The sequence below is a fragment of the Elephantulus edwardii genome, unplaced genomic scaffold, assembly GCF_000299155.1.
Source record: "Elephantulus edwardii isolate Elephantulus edwardi_28Jun2011 unplaced genomic scaffold, EleEdw1.0 scaffold00154, whole genome shotgun sequence".
In the NCBI taxonomy this organism is placed as follows: Eukaryota; Metazoa; Chordata; class Mammalia; order Macroscelidea; family Macroscelididae; genus Elephantulus; species Elephantulus edwardii.
This window is the reverse complement of record NW_006399904.1, coordinates 1,842,915-1,863,287: the sequence shown is the minus strand read 5'-3', so window position 1 is coordinate 1,863,287 and position 20,373 is coordinate 1,842,915. Positions and strand designations below refer to the sequence as shown.

The window sequence follows — 20,373 nt, the reverse complement described above, 5'->3', positions numbered from 1 at the left end:
ACCTAGAATCTCTGATGATCTCAACAGTCTTTACTTCAATAAATATTATGTATATTTTCAGTAATGATTCTTCCTCACAATAAAAAGTAAGTTGGTAGTGTTCTTTTGTGAACTTTTAGATCAGATTATAAGACAGTTTTTATTCTGTCTTTATGTAAAAATACTATTGAAAGCTTCCACTCATGGTGACTCTTCTGAGTTTTTGTTTCATGGTGTCAAACTTCTAGAATCATGGAAACAAACAAGTATCCCCTGGAGAACAAACTAATAAATAGGCAGTGATGATATGGGAAAGACTCACAAATAATTTCCCATCATTGATCTTTTTTTAATTTATTAAATTTTTAAATTTTTAATTTAATTTTTAATTCATCAGTTTCTATTTATTTTCTCTAAGCAAGTCCATATTTCCTATGCCATCTAATTGTCCAGCTTTCTTTATTTATCACCTTTTTCACTGTAAAACATTTGAAAGAGATTTATTTACAAAAATATATGCTATAGTTTCATAACAGAACTTGAAAAACTATTTTATGTCCAGTTATTACTACCAATGTCTCATAAATGCATAATAATCCCATAAAAACTCATAAATACACCATGATCCCATAAATGTCATAGAACAAGGCTCCATTGACTTTTCTGTGGCTGAATTTCCAATGCACCCCTGGAGGGATTTGAACCTCTTCGTGTTAGTGTTAACAAATTGTACCACCTAGGATTCCATAGATGCTGTTAAATATGAAATATGTAACATAAAGAAATTTCTGCTATAAATTAAAACTAACACAGCACACTTATATTAATATAATTTTGTTAGTTTTTTCTGAGTTACTTCTGATTCATAGTGACCCTGTGTACAACAGACTGAAACATGGTACTATTTTGCAGTGTCCTCATATTAATTTATTTTTTAATTGATATTTTAATGAAAGTTTATAGAGAACTTGGATTTCTATTCATTCATTGTTGCATTTTCCTCCATGCCCACCCCTCCCCCCAATTTGCTTTTCTCTTTGAAAAGAAAAAAGAAATTCTTTCATTGTTATAAAATCACTCACTCCAGTCTACTTCACTATGCAGCTGTTATTCTGGACTCCTGTCATGCAAACAATACCTAATCATATATTTCCTCCAAACAGTTCTCTCTTTCACCCACTTCAGTGAAGTGTATATTATTTATCCCCTCTCATCCTGGTTTCCCCCCACCTCGATGTCAGTCCTGTTTTATAACAGAGGCATCATGCAGCATTTGAACTTTCATGACTGAGATATATCACTCAGCATAATGTCCTCCAGGCTCACACATTTTGTATAATATTTCATGAGTTCATTATTTTTCAATGCTGCATAGTATTTCATTGTGTGAATATACTACAGCTCCTCTATCCATTCGTTTGTTGATGGGCACTTGGGTTGTTTCCAGCTCTTTGCTATTGTGAGCAAAGACACAATAAACATGGGTGTGTATATATCTGCTTGGGTGGTAGCTCTGGTGTATTTAGGGTATATTCTTAGTAGTGTAATTGCTGGTTCAAATATTATTTCTATTTTAACATTTTGAGAAAATACCATACGGTCTTTTGTATTGGTGGCACCATTTAAACTCCCACCAACAGTGAATAAAGAGTTGCAATTACTCCCCAACCTCATCAGCATTTGTTGTTTGCTACTCTGTTCACTTTTGCTATTGTTACTGGGGTAATATTATATCTCATTGTTGTTTTGATGGGCAACTCTCTTAGAGGTAGGGATTTTGAACATTATTTGCCATCTGAATGTCTTTGGTGAAATGTCTGTTCATATCCTGTGCCCATTTTTCATTGTGTTTTTTATATTTATCTTTTGGTACTTAAATATTCTGTAAATTCTAGATATAAGTCCCTTATCAGACATGTCATGAGTAAGCATTTTTTTCCCTATCTGCAGCTTCCCTTTTTAGCCTCTTGGAGAAGTTTTTGGGTTCATAGGGATTTTATTCTTAGAAGGTCCCATTAATCTATTTTATCCTCTCCTGGTTGTATTCAATATTGTATTCAATATTCCTGTTTCACATGAGTATAATTTTGTATTCTGGGATTTCCATTGTTTTCAGTGTTAGCAATTACTTGTTATGATACACAGAATAAAATTCCTTTGCATAATCACCATCATTGCCTCCAGGAAGGATTTTGTTTGTTTTCCCAAGGCTATCATCCTGAAGGGGTACTAGGAAAACCCTAGGCTTGTGGCTACCATGTCTTAAGGTGTCAAGTGGATTCCTTTGTCTGTGAGTGTTTTCTTTTTGGCTTTTTGAATGGTGATATTCTTTTTACTTAAGACTTCTGCCTAGTTTCAGTTGGCTAGGGACGTAGAATAATGTTATGGATGGCTAATATCAGAGATCACTGAGAATTTGGAACATAGGGATTTGATTAATTTTCACAATTTATATTTGGATTTATTTTGATTCTTATCCACAAAGTGACAGATACAACAGAACTATTGTGTTTCTCAAGTACAACTGACAGGTTAAACTAATTTTGAAGTTTTGTAAATTTAAAATAAATCACTTGCCATGTATCTGAGAGCTGGACAATGAATAAAGATTACAGGAGAATTGATACCTTTGAATTGTGGTGTTGGAGAAGAGTTCTAAAGATCCCATGGAATGCCAAAAGAACAAACAGCTACATCTTGAAGAAGATGAAGTGTGTTCCTCAGAAACAAAGACGATAAAGCTTCATCTCACACACTTTGGAAAAGTTGCTAAGAGAGGCTATTCCTTGGAGAGGGACATCATGCTTGGTAAGGAGGAGGGACAACAAAAGAGAAGGAGACCCTCACCAAGTGAAATGACACAATAACTGCAGAAATGGATGAGGATGGTGCAGGCTAGGAAAGGATTTAGATCTGTTGTTCATAGAATCTCTATGAGTTATATTCAATTTGACAGCACTTAACAACAACAATGATTGAAAAAATAGTTTAGCTGTTTTCAAGTACAAAAAAGGTGAGACTGAGAAATTCCAGAAAAAATATTACTCTTAAAGAATTATAAATATCATAAGTTAAAGAAGGTGCACCTGATCTGGGCCATAGTCTTTGCAACTGTGTGTTATGCATCTGAGAGCTGGACAGTGACTAGGGATGACAAAAAGAGAACTAATGCCTTTGATCTGTGGTGTTGTGAAGGACCCCCGAACCGCTGGTCCTGTTCTGTCCCGAGTGGACGGCGAAGACCCAAGACTCCAAGACACCAGCTTGATGCAACAGCAAGAGATAAGAGGTTTATTGCGGAGCTCCAGGCCGACCCTTATCTCTCGCAGGAGACAGAGGAGCCGACCCCGAGCAGACAAAGTTGGGTTTTTTTATACACTTTAGGGGGATACAACTGAGTATCAGCTTCTCATTAGGTGATGAAAGCACAATTTGAATTCATTGGTTCAGTGTTCGCTCAGGGTTTACACAGCATTTTTGCACGTAGCACTTGCGGCAGTCACGTAGCACATGTAGCAGTTAGATAGATCTTTAACTATAGGGTGGTGTCATAAATTCTTAAGTATACAGTGAGTTCAAACTCCAGGGCAGTGGAAAAGCACAAGATACATTGGTTATCAGTCTGGAAACAAAGGCACATGGGTTATCAGTTGAGCTTGTTTGTTTTGCCTTTCTGCTAGCTATTCTTGAAATACTGTTGCCCTGGATACCTGGGTGTGGGGCTTTAAAAATTAACTTAGCTGAGAACTATAGGGACTATTTTAATTTCAATCTTTTCAGTTGGAGAAGGGTGTTGAATATACCATGGACTGCTAGGAGAACAAACTAGTTTGTCCTGGAGAAGGTAAAACTGGGCTGTTCCTTGGAGGCAAGGATTCTGAAGCTTTATCTGACATACTTTGGGCATGTTGCAAGGAGGAACTGGTCCTTGGAGAGGGACATCATGTTTGGGAAAGTGGAAGAACAGAGCAGGAGAGGAGGACCATTTATGAGGTGGAACTATTAAGTGATCGGGGTAATGGGAGTGGGTGTGGTAGAGACAGTGAGGTTGGCACAGGGTAGAGCAGGGCTTAGGGCTTTTGTACATGGGGTTGCTATGAGTCGCAAGCGACTTGACAGCATATAAGAACAACAAGTTAAAGAAAAAGAAACTTTTAAATATCCTTGCATGTTTGTATTTTGAATGGTATTTATGACCTTTTTCTTATCAGTTGTATTACCTTGATGTTGCTGTGTAGAGGACAGGTGCTGTTTTGATATTTGCAAAAAGAAAGCCTATGGCTTTTGACCAGATTAAGAATTTATAGTTGAATCCTGTAGTTTAGCAATTCCAGATTGCATAGGTTAAATGTTAACTTAGTATAAAAGTGAAAGATAAGGGTATTAATTCAATAAATATTGCTGAAAGCTTAAAATATGCCATGTACTCTGCTTATCGTATTATTAGGGGGAAAATTCCATTTGCATAGATCTTATCTTCTGAAGGTATTGACATAAAATATTCTGGTAAGTGAAAAATTGACTGGCTAAATAATAATAAGATGTTTGGGAAGGAATAACACAATGAATATGGTTATCAGTGCATAGGGTTAAGAGTAGTGTTTTATGGGGATGTCAAAGTAGGCTCCACAGACTTGGTAAAGGCCCGATTAGAGATGCCAACCATGCTTTGGGATAGGAAGTGTTAGTAGGAAGAGAGAATTTCTAGATCAAGAAAAAATGTTGACGTGTTTTTATGTACCTTCAAGTCAGAACCACTGACCCTTGGTAGGTTTTCATAGGCAGCAAATAACTTGGGAGATTGTCTGTCTCCCTCCTGTAAGGCACTAGTGGATTTGTACCATGTACCTTTGAGTTGACAGCGTAAGTCCTTTCCACTAGGCCACCACATGGGAGCTCTGTAACATGTACTGCTAACTAGAGGGCGATATCTCTCTACCATTGTGTCATTGTTGTTGTTAGGTGCCATCAAGTTTCCCACAACTCATATCAACCCTGTGAACTACAAAGCTGAACCTTCCCTTGTCCTACATCACCTTCACAATCTCCACTATGCTCAAGACTTTCATAGCAGTAACTGTGTCAATCTAACTCTTGAGGTTCTTTCTTCCTTTTGTTAACCCTCTAATTTTTCCAGCAGATGTCTTTTTCCAAGGATTGGCCCTTCATGAAATCATGCATCTTTAAAGTATGTGAGATGAAATTTCACCAGAATTATCTCTCAGGAATATTGGATATTAAATATTCTTTCCCAATACTACATTCAAAGGCAGTTATTCTTCTTCAGTTTTCTTTATTATGCAACTTTAAGATGCATAGGAAGCAAACAAAAATACCATGGTTTCTTGGATCAGGTGCATCTTTGTCTTTAAGCAGGCTTCCTTGCTTTTTAGTGTTTTAAATAGGCCTGTCACAGGAGATTTTTCCCGATTGACATGTCTTTTGACTGCTGACACTATGAGTGTTGTTTGTAGATCCAAGTAAAATTAAATCATCGGCAAATTTAAGGATTCTTATCATACGAAAGTGGCTGTATTAACTGAAGTCCAGGTGCCACTTTGCCCCCCTCTGTGTTTGCTATCCAGGGGCCTGGTTCTGTAGTAGTTAAACTCTTGTCAGGTTAATCCTCCAGGTGGTTGGGTGGGAGGAATATGAGGCAGTCTGCCTCTAGAGATTAATAAACTAGGAAACCCTACGGGGCAGTTCTACTTTGTCCTCATAGCTATGAGTCAGAATGAATTGTGTTCATTGGCAACACTGCTAGAGAGGCCCTGTTTGGGACTGACTTATATGAGCTATGTGATTAATTTATTTAACTTTAAAAATAACTATACACATTTGTCAGGAGCTTTGGTGACCTAGATGATAAGGAGTTGAGCTTGCTACCAATACAAAAAAGCAAGTCATTTGAATCCACCACTGCTCCATCGGGGACAGGGAGGAAGTTGGACACTGTCCTCTCATGCAACTTACAGTCTGAAAATCTGCTGAAACGGAAGCTGGTGGCCTCTTGGCAAGAAGCTCTGCCATGTGGTTCAAAGCCACAAGCTGTTCTATGGGAGACGGATCAGCAGTCTCTTCCTATGGGATTAATTTAATTGCCTCTGAAAACCCACAGAAGGGTCAGTGTTAGGTTGGTTCTGAGATGATGGTACATAACAACAACAACATTCTCCCATCCAATTTACAGTCTCAAAAAATGTGCTAGAGGGCTATCTGTTTATTCTAACTCAGTCATTTATAACCGCAACAACTTATGTATACTTAATTTTGTTTATTCAATTTCATCCATTTTAGGTTCTGCATCTTGTCCTAAATTTATCCTTGTATTTAAACAGAATTGCTTCCAAACAACTCTTTTTTAAAACAAGCCATGTCGTTTGAAGTATAGCTTTCAGCCAAATTGTAGATAAGGACTGTTAATAACGTACCTGAACAACTTAGAAATATATATTTTTCTCTTACTTTTCATATAAAATAACATCCTCAGTGAACAAATATCCCAAGAAAACATCCTATTCCTCTTCCTCTGAGTCTTAATCTTGTTTGATCGTTGCCTATAGACACACAAATGATATACCACATAGAAAAAAAGCAAACTAATTTTGATTTGTATAACTTCAAACATAATTTATGTGAGCACAGTAAAGTGTTCTGGAACATGTATGCTTCTCTATGTGACCCCTAATCTGTTATGATCCAGTCAGCTGAGTGTCACATTGTACTCAGCCCAATAACACGTAAGTGAACCTCTTTGTGGTATTCTATGCTTTTAGCCAAAATCTGTGACCATTCAGCATGGTCAAGAAAGGTGTTACTCAAGGTGTTACTAAAGGAATAGCCTTTAGTGAAAAGAACTATTAATGCATTTGTTCTTCTGAGTTTGTTGTCCTATACTGTAGAGTCAGAATTGACCCATAGCTGACCCTCCACTGGCTTTTCAGTGGAAGTAAATCCCATGGGAGGAGATTGCCCATCCCTCTCCTGCAAAGCAGCTGGTCACTTCCAACCGTGAGTTGAGGGTTTGCAGCACAGCTTCTTGCCACCAGAATAAGGAATTATTTTGGTTTTCTTAAAAATTTCTGGGAAATTCTCCAAGCTTAGTGTTAAGAAGTTGTACTGTCAACCCAAGGGCACATGGTTTGTATTCACCAGCTACTTCATGGAAGGAAAAAAGATGGCAGTCATCTCCCGTGTGAATTATTGTTTCTGAAAACCCACTGGAAAGTCATCTATGGGTTCCCACTCTATGGTACAACAACACAATGAAGAGTCCTATGGAATGATTGATGCATTCCTAACATTGTCTTCTATTTAATTTTATTTCAGTAGAACATAGTGAACTATTTTAAAGTTCCATTTTCTATTGTTTAATCACTTAAAAAAATTTTCCATTATACATTTAATGATTGATTTTTCACTTGCTGTTCCAGATATTTCTTAACAAGTTTAAATAGCTTTGCTTTTCTTATAAATTTATCCTTTTTCCTTGCAATTCTTTTATAATTTTTCCAGTTAACTTACTGCATGTATTTTCTATCGATTGATTCAGAGTTATATAAGTATTAAGTCAGCATTTTACTGTATCTAGTAATGTTCTGATTCATTTGGTAGCATAACTGCTATTGAATTATCTATTAAGTTTTCAGTCCATCTCTCTGTCTCTTAATATACATGCCACCCTCTTCAAACATATGAGAATACATTTCAATAAATTTTTCAGTTAAAAAAATTACTTGTGATTGTTTCATTGCTCTTAGGGATCATACTGCTTTATTTGCTCATGTTTTACTGCAAAACTTTTTCATTGTTTCCCTATTACTGCTCTTAGTTTCTTTAGTTGTTCCCCTCACCCCCTTTATGCTTGGGTTAATCTTTGTTGTTCTGCTGAAATGATCTTCTGTTGGTATTGTGAGACATTTTTCTTGGGGAAATATCTTTTGGAGTACTAATCTCTGTCATAGTTCCATTTCTCCTCACAGGCTACTTTGATAAAATTCTGTAGATATGATCTTATTCTTTATTAAATCATCATTTCTGTATCCACATGGTTTCTCAGACATTATTTCTTATGCTGTTTGCAGTTAAGTCAGAACCAACTCATAGCTAACTCTCCAGAGGCAATAAATCACATGGGAGGTGACTGTTACCCTTCTCCAGCAGAGCAGCTAGTGGATTTGAACTGCATGCCTTTGCAATTACAGTGCAGCTTTTTACTATTAGGCTATCGGAAGAGAAGCCAACTATTACTGAAATAGAGAAGGAATTCTATATATAGAAAATTTTTTTCTTGAAGTTAAAGGATAAGAGCATAACTGCAAAACAATTATTGTTAGAATTTATCATGTTAGTGATGTGACAGGCAGATTTCCCTTGACTCTAAACTCTTCTAATGTTTAAAATAACAGAACCATAGCAGTTTCTCAAATTCTGTGTCAGAATATAGCATGGCCTGCCCTTGTGTATGCTTCTCATGAACAGGAACAATAATGAAAACTGCTACTATAGATTGAATGACTGCTACATGCCTAGAAGGTACACACGCCCTACCTACATTGTCATTTAATTTGTGAAACCTGCAAGGAAATCAGTGTTCTCATTTTACAGATGATGAAACTGATAATAATATGCCTCAGGACATCACTGAACAAGCAGCAAAGCCTGGGTTTCCTTTTATTTCAGTATCAGTGTGCTCACCCCCTTTGTTTTCTAGCCATTTTAAAATGGAAGTGTTGTCTAAAAGAGGGGAGAGAAAAACTAAACTAGGTCATTTTAATCACCCATTCTCAGTGCCCTGCGGATGGGATGCTCCTTGACTGTCTAGAGAATCTTGATCTCAGACACTAAATCTGTCTAGATGCAGCATATAAAGATTTAAGATTATTTATGTATTATTTAAAATTGAAAAAAGGAACTTGACAGTCTGCTCTAGGTAAAGTGTCAAAAATACCTATTGTCCCAGAGAAAAATCTAATAGAATCCAGGATCAGGGTTGCAAGGTTTTCATGTTCTTGCCATAAAGTTGTATCAACACACTGCTGAGATAAGGAAAAATTACTTATTACCTGTCTTGAATATTTTCTTTCTTTTCCTTCTCAGATTCACTGATTTTATTTTCTTTTTGCAGCCTAAAATAATAGTGCTACAGTTTGCATTTAAAGTAATAAATTATTATATGTATATTTAATTTGTTGTTATGTGTCATTCAACTGGAACCCATCTAAATCTGACTCCCTGGCAGGAAGCTCTGATGGCCTAGTGGTAACAAGCCGCATTGTAGCTCCACAGGAACATGATTTGAATCCAGCAACTGTTCCCTGGGAGAAGGATGGGCAATCTCCTCTCCTGTGCTTTACTGCCTCAGCTATGTCCTGACTCAGTGGTACTACACAAAAATAGCAGGTTTTCAGAGGTTGTAAATCGCACAGAAGGAGATTGCTCATCTTTCTCCTATGGGGCAGCTAGTGAATTCACACTGTCTGCCCTTGTATAGGCTGTGCATCTCCTTACCCCTTAAGTCAGTTAGTTGTTGCTGTTGAAGTTGTGTCAGTTAACAATGTACTTAATAGTTTTAAAAGGACATTTATTATTTACATGAATTGACATGTACGATTTTGAGCTTAGACCCAGCAATGATTATGAAGATGGTACAGTCTAGGAAGTGTTTCATTCTATCGCAACTAAAGCCAAAACCAAATCCACTACCATTAAGTGAATTTCAACTCATAGTGACAAACCTTTAAACATTTGTAGTAGGAGACTGCCCATTTTCCTCTCAAGGAGTGGCTGGTAAATTCCAGCCAACAACATTTCTTTAGCAGTTACCTGAAAGTTTCTTTTAGCAGTTACTCCTACCTATTGTATAAACGAATAACCTTAAGTTAGAACAACTTGATGACCCCTAACAACAACACCACCACCACCATATTATCAAGCTAGATGTAATGAAATAAAGCAAGAATAACTTGGAAAAAATTGTTTTCTTAAGTCCTTTTCTTTCTTTTCTCTTTTTTTATAATTTAAAAAATAGTTTCAATGCAGTAATTAATTTACATTATATTTCATTCAAATACACTGTTATCCATACAATCCTTCATTTACACTACAGTTCATACACTCACTCATATACACTTATTATATATCCCATATAGTTAACTACAATTAATCAATTCCTACTATTACATCATCTTTTCAAGTCCCATTGAATCTGTCCCATTCCATCACCCTTCTCCAATCTGCCCAGTAAATGTTATACTAGTGATTTCCATCCTTTCCTTTTTTTCACCCCTTCCTCTTTCCTCCTTCTATTTTTTTGACATTTATATTTATAAATATTTATATTTATTTATCTTACTAGTTATCCTTCTATTTTTATAATGGTCTTAGTATTTGTCCTTATGAGACTGAGTTAATTCACTCAGAATAATGCTCTCTAGACTCTCCCATGTTATATATTATTTTACAAAATCATTACTCTTTAGTGCTACATAGTATTCCATTGTGTGAATTTACCAGTTTCTCAACTCATTCATTTGTTAATTGGCATTTGGGCTGTTTCCATTCTTGCTATTGTGGAATATGCTGCTATGAACAAGAGGTGTAAATATTTTTGTGTTTCAGTTCTGCTTTCCTTCGAGTATATTCCTAACAGTGGAAAGCTGGGTTATATAGGATTTCTATGCATAGCTTTTTGAGGAAATGTTAAAGCATTTTCCAGAATGATTGTACCATTTTACCATCCCACCAACAATGTTTGAGTTCCAGTTTCTCTACATTATTTTCAATCTTTATTGATTGCTGTCCGTTTAAACTTGCTCTTGCTACTGGAATAAGATGGTATCTTGTTTGTATTTGCATCTTTCTAATTACCAGTGACTTTGAGCATTTATTTATTTATTTTCCAAATTTTGTTTTTTTTTTATTTGAGTGAAGCCTCAAAAACCAAATCAATGATTTTTTATACATCCATAGACATTTTGCTTTATGTCATTAATTATCATTAATTAAATTAATTGAATACAATATCTAATCAACCCTGGAATAGTGGAGGGACAGTGTAAGAGAGAAAGACCCCTGCGTGAGATGGAATGATACAGTAACTGGGGTAATGGATTTAGTTGTGACAGAGACAGTGAGACTTGCTCAGAAAAGGGCAGGGTTCAGAGCTATTGTGCACAGGGTCACTCTGAGTTACAGGTGACTCCATGGCACATAATGACAAAATAAATTCTATCTGTGTATTGCCTTTTCTTTCACCTAACATATCGATTTATTAAATTTTACTCCCCTTTCTTTCCTTTCCCATCCCTGTTAACTGCCAAGATTGATTGTATCAGTATGTAAACCTTTTTTTAGCTTTTAATAATAGTGGCCTTACACTATATAATTGCTCTTTAGTGAATAATACATATGGAGGAAGACTCATTGACAACCTATGATATGCAGATGACAAAACCTTACTTGCTAAAACCAAAGAAGACTTGAAGCACTTGCTGCAGTCTAAATTCAAAGGTGCACCTAATCCAGGCCATGATCTTCTCAATTACTTGTTATGCTTCAGAGAGTTGGACAAATTTTAATGACAAGAGACATCCAATCTTTCTTCTGAGGATCTGCTCTTAGAATTGAAACTGATGGAGATGTGTGACCTTTGGTTAATAGTACAGCTGACTATGTACTACACCACTGTGATTTATTTTTTCCATTTTATTTTATACTGGTTTACATACAAAGTTCATATACTTTATTTTCATACCGGACCGTTCCCTTTCCTTTACCAATCCCTCCCTGCATCCAGTAAATTGTATGACTCGATATTTAAGCCACTTCCCCCTTGGATCCTCCTACACACTCTAAAATAATAATCTTATACAGTATTTGTCTTTATGAGACTGAGTTAGTTCACATAACATAATGCTCTCCAGTCCCTCCCATGTTAGGCAGTAATTTATAAAATCGCTGCTCCTGCGTGCTACATAGTATTCCATTGTGCGAATGCACCATAATTTTTAAATTTATTCCATTGTGGATATGACCCAGCTATTTCACTGCTTGGGATATACCCTGAGAAAATGAGAACTGAGGCACAGAGACTTGTACAACAATGTTCACAGCAGCATTATTCACCAATGTTGCTATTTTTAAAATGGATCGTGTTCTAAAACAACTAAAAACTTTTTTGAAGATGGAATTATTATAAACTATAATTGTGCCTTCCTCATTTATATGTGAATTTAGCATAAAGACTTCATAAATAAGTAAATACAGCTATAAAATAAAGATTCATGAGTTCCCTGTTCAATTTATAAATTGTGTAGTAACAGTTGCGAAACTTAGATCAAGTCCTTTGATTTCCCTTGAACTCATTTCAGCCTTCTGTAAATGAGAGAATTTTAAATTAGATCTATTTTAGGTACATTTGATGCTATATTCCATAGTTTACTAAATTTAATCACACTTAGTTGCTGAGATCACTTAATTCTCCTCAATTGAAGTTCAATATCAAGAAAACAAAGATTCTTACCACTGGGCCAATTGGCAGCATCAGTATGGATGGTGAAGAGATTGAGAGAGTTAACAGTTTTAGTTTACTTGGCTCCACAGTCAATACTCTCGGTGACAGCAGCCAGGAAATCAGGAGCCTAATTGCATTGGGAAAGTCAGCTGTGAGGGACCTCTCAAGAGTAATAAAGGCAACGATGTCAGGCTGGAGACTAAGGTGTGCCTGATCCAGACTATGGTCTTTGCAATTACATGCTATGCATCAGAGAGTTGGACAGTGAATGGGGATGATAGAAAGAGAATTGATGCCTTTGAGTTGTGGTGCTGGAGAATAGTGTTGAATATACCGTGGACTGCTAGGAGAACAAACAGGTTTGTCTTGGAGAGGGTGAAGTCACAATGTTCCCTCGAGTCAAGGATTCTGAAGCTTTGTCTGACATACTTTGGGCATCTTGCAAGGTGGTACTGGTCCTTGAAGAGGTACATCATGTTTGGAAGAGTGGAGGGACGGCACAGGAGAGGAAGACCCTCGATGAGATGGAGCCATTCTGTGAGTGGAGTGGTGGGAATGAATGTGTTTGAGACAGTGAGGTTGGCACAGGATAGAATGGCATTTAGGGCTCTTGTACATAGGGTTGCTATGAGTCACAAAAGACTTGATGGCACATAACAAAAACAACATATATTTTTTACACCAAATCCATGGACTTACTTTCATTTAAGCTCATGAATTTTTGTATTTTTGCTAAAGTAGGAATATTTCAGTTCTTAGTTTATTGTTTTGTTGTTGTTAATTGTCATCGAGTCGAGCACAACATGTAGCAACCCTATAAATAAAAGGCCTGAAGCCGTTCTATAACTATCATCATTTATCAAAGTTCATAGAGTTTCCAGAGGCATGTTGTTTAGGAAGTGGATGCCACCCCTGCTTCCAAAACTCTGCTTCATTGAAGTTGAATTAACTTTTCTCTCTCACAAAAGCATTTACATCTTTGCCTGTTGAGTAATTTTCATCACTATATAATCAATTCTAATGTTTTCATCAGTAAAGAAAAAAACATTTTCTTAGTGACACATTCTCCTCCCACTGTACACATGATAGTAAAGTATCTTGAAAGGTATGTCCATAATTACATTTTCTGCTTCATAATTAGGAGTTCTCTTGGCTAGTGGTTAAAATGTTGCACTTTACAATTACAGTTTATACTACAGTTTTCTCAGGGTATAGCTAAGAAAGCAGTGGAATAGCTGGGTCATATCCACAATGGAATGAATTGAGAAATTATGGTGCATTCATACATATTTTTGGGTTGTTGGGTGCCATCAAGTCGAGTACCACTCGTAGATACCCTATGAACAACAGTATATGTGACCCTTATCCTATTCTGTGCAATCCTTATCATATCTGACATACTTAAGCTTATTGCCACAGTCACTATGTCAATCCATTTCATTGAGGCTTATCCTCTCTTTTAACCTCCACTTTTCCAAGCATGAGGGAACTTTCCAAAGGATAGCCTCTTCTTACCAAATACTCTGCTGGAAATCTGGTAACTTAGGCATAAAGAGCTTTACTGCTAATCTAAAGGACTGTGGTTCAAATCCACCAGTAGCTCTGAGAGAAAAGGGTAGGAAGTCTCTGCCCATGTGATTTATTGCCTCTGAAAACCTGCTAGAAGATCAGCTATAGATTGGTTCCAATTTGAAAGTACATAATGGCAGAACAACAACCTGCTCGAAGGATGTGACAAAAAGCTTCACAATCTTTCCCTCTAAGGAGAACATTTATAAGACATATCTGGTGGGGGGTTTTTTGTTTGTTTTTTGAGTTTGTTATTTTTGTTAGTTTGTTTATTTGCTTTTCAGTCCATGGGATATTCAGTACTCTTCTTCAACACCACAATTCAAAGTCATCAATTTTTCTTCTACCATCCCAACTGATTCTCAAACTGTCAGATTCAAAGCAAATGATTACAAAGATCATGGCTAGAATCAGGTACACTTTGGTTGTTAAACTGTCATCATTGCTCTTCAGGAATTTGCAAAGTTTCCTAACCGAGACTTTTTTTAATGCCTTCTATGACTATGAGTACCAAGGATGTTGACCAAATTATGTTGATTAAATTATTGACAATTTAAATATTTTTATCTATCTATCATGGTGCTGCTTATTGGTCTAGTAGTGAAGATTTTGGTCTTTTTTAATTTGAGACTCAATCCATATTGAAGTCATTTGTCTTCTGAAGCAAGTGCTTCATGTCCTCCTCACTTTCAGCAAGAATGATTTTGTCATCTGTATTACATAGATTATTAATGAATCTTCCTCCATTCCTAATGCATCATTCTTCTTAACTCCAATTTGTAGGATGATTTGCTTACAAATTGAATAGGTGTGGAGAAAGGATACAGCCCTGAGGAACATCTTTCTAGATTTTACACTATGCAGTACCCCTTACTCTTTTCTTATGACAGCTTCTTGGTCTAGGTATTGGTTTAACAGGAATACAACAAAGTATTCTGGGATCCCCTTCTTTCTTTATGCTCATCACTTAGTTAAATACTTTTGCATAGTCATTAAAACACAAATAGGCATTCTTTTGTTATTTTCTGCTTTCAATCAAGATCTGGCATCAGCAATGATGTCCCTAGTGTCATAGCCTCTTCTAAATCAAGTTTAAACTTGTAATTATGGTAATTCTCTGTCAATGTACTGTTCTAACCATTTTTGGAGGATCTTCAGCAGCATTTTGTTTGCTTGTGATAGTCATGATATTATTTACTAATTTCCATATTCTGTTGGATCTCACTTTAAAAAAAATGGAAACAAATATAGATTTCTTTCAGTCAGTTGAACAGATAGCTGTCTTACAAATCACCTGTCAAAGGTTGGTGAGTACATCCAAGGCTGCGTCTGCTATTTGAAAATATTAACTGGTACCCCATCAATTCTTTGGATCTTATTTTTTGTCAATGTTTTCCATGCAGCTTGAACATCTTTCCTCAACTGCTTTATTGTGTATATTGATTGTGTGGAGTTTTTTCATTGTAATTCTTATTAGAAACTAAGTTAACTAAAAATCATGAACCATTTTTGGAACTATATTGTGATATATGGAAGAGAAGAGGTACTAAGTCACACAAAGTCAATTCTGGAGCAGAATCCAAAGGCAAAGAACTTTTACTTAGAACTGTCTGAAACAGAAAGCCTTCCCTAAAACTAATAGCTGATATTTGGACTTAGATACTCCTAAACACAAGAGAGACTGGTCACAATGAAAGAGACCAGTAGTAGCACAAGATGTTAGGCATCATGGATGTCTAGAGGACTTGAAACCTAAGCCATTATATCAAGGGCTGAATAAGTGGAGGGAAGTGTTGAATGGAGTAGATGGGAAAGGAAGGAGATGCTGGTAGAGCTGGGAGAGGGATGTGTCAATACCCATGTGACAAGGTTGATGGACATTGAATCTATTTGTTACTTCTGTGATTGGAAAATATTCTTCATCTGCTCATTACTTTAAAATTTTTATTATCAGATATTGTTCTACAGCTTAGCATTCAAATTAAGATTTCCACTTCCCAAACAGTGAGTCTTCTAAAACCCTGTGTACAATAAAGCACACTTAGAATAGACTAGCAGATATGGCTACTGAGGCTGAGCCCTCAAAAATGGAAACACAAAGGAGGAAGAACAGTTATAAGCAGACACTAGTGATTAGAACTTGGAATGTGAGAACCATGTATGTAGAGAAATTGGACATTGTTACAAAAGAAATGGAATGTACACATATTGACATATTAAGTATTAGTGAATGAGATGGACAAGCACAGAACATTTTGAGCCACACAATCATTTGATCTACTATGCCAGAGATGAAAAGATGAGGAAAAATTGGATTGCTTTCGTAGTTGAAATAATTTTGATATCAATCTTGAAATACAGCATTGTAAGTGGCAGGTTAATACCCTTATGGATATAAGTTATTTCAGTGACTACCACAATCATTCAAATATATGCACCGGCAACCATAGCTAAGAGTAGGAGATAGGAGATTTCTACCAACTTTTTAAGTCAGACATGCAATTAAGGTGCATTAATAATTATGGATGACTGAAACACAAAAGTTGGAAACAGGGTAGAAGGATCAGTAGTTGGAAAACATGGACTTGTAACATAAATGAGGCTGGAGATAGAATGAAAGAATTGTGTACAATCAATGATTTATTCATTGCAAATGTCTTTTATAAGAAATATAAAACCAGACTATACACTGGATTTTGATGATGTGCACAGGAATCTGATACATCTGCAGAAAATATCAAAGGAGAAGCTCAATATCAGATGTGAAAACTGGGCCAGGTGCTATTTGTGAAACAATCAACTAACTACTCTTATGCAAGTTCAAGCTAACACCAAAGAAGTCTAAATCAAATTAACAGGAACTGAAATTTGACCTTTAATATATCCCACTTGAATTTCAAAACCATCTCAGGAACAAGTTTGAGGGTAATGATCGATGACCAGATGAGCTGTAAGAGGATATCAATACTATCATTCAAGAAGAAAGCAAAAAGTCCTTACAAAGACAATGGAACAATAAAAGACCAAACTGAATGTCAGAAGAGACTTTGGATATTGCACTAGAACACCAAGAATACAAAGCAAAGGGAAGAAATAAAGAAATTAAGGAGCTGAACAGAAGATTTCAAAGGGCAGTGCAGGAAGACAAAGCAAAATATTATTAAGAAATGTGTAAAGAGCAGGAGTCAGAAAATCAAAAGGGCTGAAAACTTACTAGTAATTTCTTAAGCTGTGAGAGCTGAAGAACAAATTCAAGCCTCGAGCTGCAATACTTAAAGATGCTTTCAGCAGAATATTAAATGATTCAAGAAGCATTAAAAGAAAATGGAAGGAGTATACATTGTAACTGTACCAAAAATAATTGGCCAACACAGTAAAATTTCATGAAACAATGTATGACCAAGAGCCTATGGTGATGGAGGAGGAAGTTCAAGCTGCTCTGAAGGAATTGGCAAAATACAAGTCACCAACAATTGACAGCATACCACTTGACATATTTCAACAAACAGATGCTGCCTTGGTTGTACTCATCAAGTTGTGCCAAAAAAGTGGAGGACAACCTCCTGGCCAAGTGAATGAAAGAAATACATATTTTTTCCCATAACCAAAAAAAAGAGGTAACCTGACAGTTCAAAAAATATTGAACAATATCATTATTATAACATACAAGAAAGATCCTGTTGAAAATTATCCAGAAATGATTGGAATAACAGAAAACTGCCTGATGTGCAGACTGGGTTTCAAAGAGGCTGTGGCACTAGGAATATTACAGCCAATGTTAGCTATATCATGGCTGAAAATAGAGAGTTGCAGAAGAATCTCTATCTGTGTCATTGACTACACAAAGACATTTGACTGTGTGAATCACAATAAACTGTGGATAACTCTGAGAAGAATGTGAGTTCCAGAACACTTGATTGTGCTTAAGCGAAACATATACTTAGACAAGGAGGTAGCCATCTGAATAGAGCATGGGCACATTGCATGGTTCAAAATCAGAAAAGGTGTCCACCATGGATGCATCCTATCTTTATGACTTAAAATCTATATGCAGAACCGATCAACCAGGAGTTTGGGCTTTATGAGGAGGAATGTGGTATCAGGATTGGAGGAAGACTCATCAACACTCTGTGTTATGTAGATTACAAAACCTTGCTTGCTGAAATTTACTAGGTCCTGAGGTATTTGCTGCAGAAGGTCAAGGACTGCAGCCTTCAATATGGATTGAAAGCTCACCGTCAAGAAAACAAAGATTCTCACCACTGAGCCGACTAGCAGCATCATGATCAATGGTGAAGATACTGAGATTGTTAACTGCATCAGTTTGCTTGGCTCTACAATCCACACTCAGCACCTAGGAAATGAAAAGGCAAATTTCATTGAGAAAATCTCGAGTACTGAAAAGCAATGGTGTCAGTCTAGAGACTGAGGTGAGCCTGATCCAGGTCATGGTCTTCTCAATTACTTGCTATGTTTCAGAGACCTTGACAATGACTAAGGCTGATAGAAGGAGAATTAATACCTCTGAGTTGTCATGCTGGAGAAGAGTATTGTGGTGCTGGAGAGAAGAGTATTGTGGTGCTGGAGAGCAAAGACTTTAATTCTAGAGAGGGTGAAACCAGGCTGCTACTTGGAGGCAAGGATTCCGAAACTCCATGTGACATACTTTGTGCATGTTGCAAGGAGGGACCAATCCTTAGAGTGGGGCATCATACTTGGTAAGGTGTAGGGACAGTACAATAAGGAAGACCCTGGATGCTATGTATTGACACAGTGACCATGGTAATGGAGGTAGATGTGTCTGACAATGAAGTTGGCTCAAGATAGAGAAGAGTTCAGAGCTGTTGTACATAAGGTCACTATGAGTTGCATGTTACTCAATGGCACTTAACAACAACAATATGCTATATCTTAGAATTACAAATTATATTCCATTGGGTTTACTGATATAGTTTCATGTACAGATTGGATATTTATAGGAAAATGACAGTATTATTTAAAATGTTGCATATGTTTTTATAAATACATATGCATATTTAAAGGAATATTTGAATGAGTTATTCTTTGTAGCACAGCTGAGTTCTGGTCTTAAGTAACTAGGTGTACAAATATGTGTTAAATCACACAAATATGGGTAAATCATACAAATGTGTGTAAAATCAATGAGTGTTCTTGTTAGATTACAACTCGCAGTAATTGTTTGTGGGCAGAGTAGAACTGATTCAGAAGCCAATTATAAGGTTTACCTTTTGAAGTATTGCCGTATGAGTTTCAACTATCAACCTTTCATCTAGGAGTGGAGCACTGAGACATTTATGTCACCTAAATACTCTAAAACAAACAAATATTGCTATTGTTGTTCAGTGCCATTATATAAGTTCTGACTAATAGCAGCAACCCTATTTGCAACAGGATGCAAACGTCATGAGTAATGCAGTTGTTAGTTTGAGCACATTGTTGCAGTCACTGTCAATTCAACTCATTGAGGTTGGTGTTCTTCCTTTTTTTCATAATATCAAACATGATGTCCTTATCTAGGTGGCATAGTAGTAAGTTGTATTATCATCCTAAAGGCATATGGTTAAAATCCACAGCTGCTTTACAAGAGAAAGATGGACAATATCTTTCCAGGAGATTAAACTGCCTCCGAACACCTACTAGAGGGTCAGCTGTGAGTCAGTTCTGACTCAATGGTACATAACAACAATGACAATCCTTGCAAAAAGATGACACTATGTGGTTGCAAACTGCGCGCGTGTGTGTGTGTGTGTGTGTGTGTGTGTGTTGAGTTTACTATTCACAAACCAATGGGTAACTTTATGAACTTTGTAGAGTTTAGTGCATGTAGTCTGTTTACATAGAATAAAACATATCAAGGTCATAGGTATTGTTGTTACTAATGACAGCTTTAATGCTAAGGAAATTTCTTTTTCGCTTCTTAACCAGTTAGCTTAAAACTTGGTAGAAAAATCAACATATGTTACCCTCTTATAATTAAGACCAGGAAGATATATAGAAGAACAAAAACACTTCCAGGTTTTATGGATTTACTGGTTCTTGTATGGCTCAAATAATTAATGCTGCAGTGATTTTAAGCTGCTAAATGAAAGATTATAGGTTCAAGTCCACCCAGAGGTGCTTCAGAAGAAAGAATTCATTTTGAAAAATCAGCCATTGAAAACTCTATGAAGCAAAGTTCTACTCTTCTTCTTTTTTTTTTTTTAATTTAGGTTGTTTATTTTTCATTTCAATGAACATCTACAGAGATTTTGGGATTCCATTCATTCATTGTTGCACTCTTCTCCGCACAC

General features: G+C 36.3%; 1 protein-coding gene across 1 annotated transcript in view; it reads left to right on the top strand.

The window, feature by feature from the left end:
* Window positions 1-20,373, top strand: part of CSMD1 (CUB and Sushi multiple domains 1) — a 2,584,888-nt gene that overhangs the window by 1,620,973 nt on the left and 943,542 nt on the right. The window lies entirely within an intron of this gene.